This window comes from Rhagoletis pomonella, unplaced genomic scaffold (genome assembly GCF_013731165.1).
Source record: "Rhagoletis pomonella isolate Grant_MI unplaced genomic scaffold, Rhpom_1.0 Rhpom_scaffold_00015, whole genome shotgun sequence".
In the NCBI taxonomy this organism is placed as follows: domain Eukaryota; kingdom Metazoa; phylum Arthropoda; class Insecta; order Diptera; family Tephritidae; genus Rhagoletis; species Rhagoletis pomonella.
This window is the reverse complement of record NW_023458569.1, coordinates 5,718,012-5,722,824: the sequence shown is the minus strand read 5'-3', so window position 1 is coordinate 5,722,824 and position 4,813 is coordinate 5,718,012.

Genomic DNA, 4,813 nt, shown 5'->3' with positions numbered 1-4,813 from the left:
CATCGATAATATCGGCTCAAAATCCGATGTTTACCATCGATGTTTACAATTTCCTAAAATCGCTAAAATGATGATATATCGATGCCAGTTTCAGCGATGTTTTAACATCGACTTATGCCCCTAAAAGTTTTTGACTGGCCATGAATTTGATTACTTATTCTTTTGAGGAACATTCTTATCTTTCGATATTAAAAATGCTTACTTAGTTATTAGGCTCAGCAAACTTACGACGGCATGCATTTCTATTCTATTTATAAAAATTTCAAAACATCGGATACCATCGATATATCGATGGTTTTGTGGCGATGTATTTTAGCATCGATGTTCATTTTTTCGATGCATCGAAACATCGGTGTATCGATGTTACTCCCCAAAATTTGCATCCCTATATACATGGCGTATTGATGGTAATACAAGCAATGTATTCTTTTGTGAATTTTAAGTTACTTGAGAATTTGACAACGTGCGAGCTGCCAGGTTCTGTTATCAATATAATTAACACAAGCTTTTTCGCGTAGTTGCCTTTCAATAAATAGAATAAACAAATATTCGCAAATAAATTGGATTTATTTTATAACTGACAACTAACGTATACTTTTTGTTCTTTTCTCCATTTTGATTTTGACTCTATTACCGCCAACAACTTTATGTGTATAAATATTTACAAGCTGTCAAAATTTTGCGTAGTCCCACGAGCTAGGTAAAAACTATGGCATTCTTATTCACAAGGAGAAATCTCAAAATTTTTGTTTGGTATTTCCAAATTTTCTCTTTTTTATCAGTTGGCAAAAGCCCTCAGTGGCAGCGCTCCGAGCGTTGAGATAGTAATTTCATGTCAATTAGTCGAAAAGTTCCATGTTGAAAAAACTTTTTATTATGGCGAGAAAATTTTACATTGCTCTGCCAATTCGTAACTTTTTACTGCTGGAAATTTTTGACAGTTGCTCTGGTGCAAAAGAAGTTGAGCAATTAAAATCAGAAATTATACAAAAAAGACTTGTCTTTACTGACTTTTATTCTTCTAGAACTAAAAGCCATGCATTTATTAGACGCCTTAGTAATAAAATTAGAACAAAAAAAATTTTTCAAAACCGTCAGGCCGGGTTGAAAATTTTCATTCACCTCATAGTTAACAAAAATTTACAATCCGTAGTACTTTTCTATCGATTCGCAAAAGCCGTTTGCACAAAAAAAGTTATGAAATGCGTTTTATTTAAATCGTTTAGAAAATGAGTCATTTATGTATACCATTTTATGTGGAATTATTCAATAAATTTCTTTTTACACTATACTTTTTGAAACTATTTGGAGGTAATTATTTTTTGTTTCTTAAAAGCAACCCTGCGTGCTTGGAAGGCGTGTTACCAATAATTTCATCCCTAGCATATTCATCCCCGAGGAAGGCGGTCGCCAAATTCACCGAAGGTTGTTTACTGGTTATATTGTGGTTAGCGGTCCGCGAATGGCGCGACCTTTATTATCTGGATCGTGGATTTGTACGGATAAACATGTACTATGTATGAATGTGTGTGTTGTCACCGCTCTCAGAGCGACGCTCTGCATGCTTGGGGTGCGTATGTACACTCATATATCGAGCCCTAACCGCCAAAATAACGTAAGCGACATTTTTTCAAAATTTTCTTTTTGATGCAGAAATGCATCTAGATGCTCTAGGAATATTTCTGCATCAAAGAGAAAATTTAAAAAAAAATTTCAAGTTATTTTGGCGGTTAGGGCTCGATATATACTCAGATGTGAACAGTCAAATAAATTTTGTATGGAAATATTATTTTTAAATTCGAACATTTTTAAACGATAATCAAATATAAAGTATTCATTTTTACTATGTATTATTTCCCTCCGTGTACAATTAAACTGATAAATCTACAAAACCATATTTTCTGACCTAATATGACAAGTCGCGAACTTTAAATGATTTTTAAAAAAACCTATAAAAATAGGCAATAATATTTCTCAAGGAAGGAAATTAGGGGTTAGGACCATGAAATAAAAAAATAAATAAAAATTCGATGGGCACCCTATGTTGATATACTAGTAAACAAAATAGTCGGTCAAGTCGTAATTTAAAATGAAAAAAATATTAAAAATTAAAAGTTTGCATATACTCTGTAAGATTCCTTTCAGTGATCGGACTTCGACCACATTGTTGTAGATCTGCCACTTTTTTGTGCACATATACCACACGTTTTTGAGTAGTTTTATTTTTGCCCAACATAATTTTCTTAATTTTAAGAGCAAAAATTGTCCAACACTAAACACTAACAACAGGCAGAATGGGAGGATAAAATAAACTATAAAATAGTAAATTTTCTCAATATTCAATTTTTTGACATCAAACCGTGGTTTTATTGTGTTAAATTGCAAAATATATGATTTATAAAAAGAATTAATAGCGAAAATGATAAAAACCGGCGATTTTTGTGAAAGGATTAGCAAATTTCAGTGCATCTCAAATTCCTAAAGCGTTGTTTACTTTTACTTGAGAATTGTCAAAATCGGCAAATCCCAGGTAGGATTTCTGGAACGAGCCACATTTGTTCGCTACATCGTGATGTGATAAAAAAGAAAAGCTGGGATGCAGAAATCTTTCAAAATATGTTCGAAACTGTCAAGGAAAAAAATTGCCAAAACTCAACGGTATTTTTATCAACTTCAATCTTGCACTTTATTATACTAAAATTAGTTTTGTTTTAGATTCTAATTAAAATGTTTGCAATTTAGGTGAAACCTTGCATATTTTTTTATCTTCCTTTTATTAGCTCGGGATGTAACTATGTAATATTGATGCGCCTAAAAGATGCAGCGATTTCTATTCTCAAGTTACATGCCTGATGACAGTACGAATGGCAATTATAATAGGGAGGTTTTAGTTTTTTAAACTATAATTTTTTTATAAATCAATCGCATTTCTGAATAGTATATTTCAGGACGAATGGATAAGGATTGAGCCGAGAGCTTCTGTAAGCAAACCCAATTTTTGGCAGCAAATGTCAGTTACCCGATTTTGCAAGCATATATATGTGTATAGCCAGCAAAAACTGCGGAAAGAGATCCACAACTGAAAGAAAGGTGAATAGAAAAGTGCCACGAAGGGTTGTGAAGCGAATACTTTTCCGGTTGGTTTTCTGAAATTTTTCATTCTGAACTTCACATATGCTTTTTCATAGTTAATTATGCTCAAAAATTAATTATACTTTTAATATGTTCGTCTGCCGGCATAAGAACCTGGGACCTCATGAAAGCTTACAAATAGTCGAACGCTTCTCTGCACACTCTACTGTCGAATAAGTATATGTACATGTTTTCAAATGTTCATTTTGAACAAATATTCTAAAATCATTGTTTTCAAATAACGTGATATTTTTCGGTAGTTTTCGGATACGAATATTATATTAAATATTAAAATATTACCAAATTTGGAAAATACAAAGGTTCACAAGCACGAAAGGGCAATACCGCTCAACAATATTTGTATATTTGTCACTGGCATTTGTCATCAAGTGGCAAATCAGGTATTTGGTCATTTGCGTAATTTTTATTTGCCTTATGTAGCAGCATTGCGTTCACACGATTTGGCCACCAGAGTTGTTTTTCATTTGCCACAAGAAGGCAAATATTTGGCTTTTCTGATAAATGACAAATGCAATTTAGCGTTCGCATGATTTGTCTATGAATTTCACAATTTTTTATTTTTTTTTGTTTTTATGAATGAATTTCAATTTATTCAATTTCAAGTTATTCAATTTATTCAAATAATAAATAATCTAGAAATATTCAGTATCTCTTACAGATTATGTACTTAGAACTAACTACAGAGTGTCTTATAGCTAAGAGTTACGCTAATAATTCATTTAATAATGATTTAAAGCTAAGCTTGGAGGAAGAAAAATCGATAGCCAAAGAATTTGAAATGGAATTAAATTCTTTCAAAGCTCTCAAAATAGGAGCATGAGATGCATAAGTAGTTCTAACCCGTTCTACAAAGAACAGATCACAACTCCGAAGGCTTCTTTGAGGAATATGAAAATAAATGCGCTCAAGAAGGAAAGGAGAGTCAGTCACTCCACTTACGATGGATACACAAAGGAGAGCGAAAGGATAATCCTTCTACTATGCAGAGATTTTAAATTAATTAGTAAGCACCTAGCACTATAAGAAGGCATCGAATACTCGAACTTCAAAGACCTAAGAGCGAAACGAACAAAATTCTTTTGAACGGGTTCAAGCCTCTTGAAATGGCAATCGTGATACGGTCTCCATATAAAGACTGCATATTCCAGCTTAGACCGAACGAGCGCAGTAAATAGTAATTTTAAGGTATAGGGATCAGTAAAGTCAGACCCAAACCGTCGAATGAAGGCTAGTATAGAATAAGACTTGGCAATAATGTAATTTAAATGGCTGTGAAACAAAAATTTAGAGTCAAAAACAACTCCAAGATCTGCAATTTCGCCAAGAGTAGTTAGGCGTGCGTTACCAATAAAATAACAGGTAGATATTAATGACCGCGATTTGGAGAAAGATACGTGAAAGCATTTATTAATATTTAAATGAAGACGATTCTTGCTACACCATGCAGCCACGTTATTGAGATCAGACTTTAGCTTGATTGCATCAGAATAACTCGAGATAGTGGTAAAAATTTTCAAGTCGTCAGCAAATCGAGCCCTAACCGCCAAAATAACGTAAGCGAAATTTTGAAAAAAATTTTGAAAAAAATGTCGCTTACGGTATTTTGGCGGTTTGGGCTCGATATAAAAGAAACTTAGATGAGGAGAAACATTCAGAGATA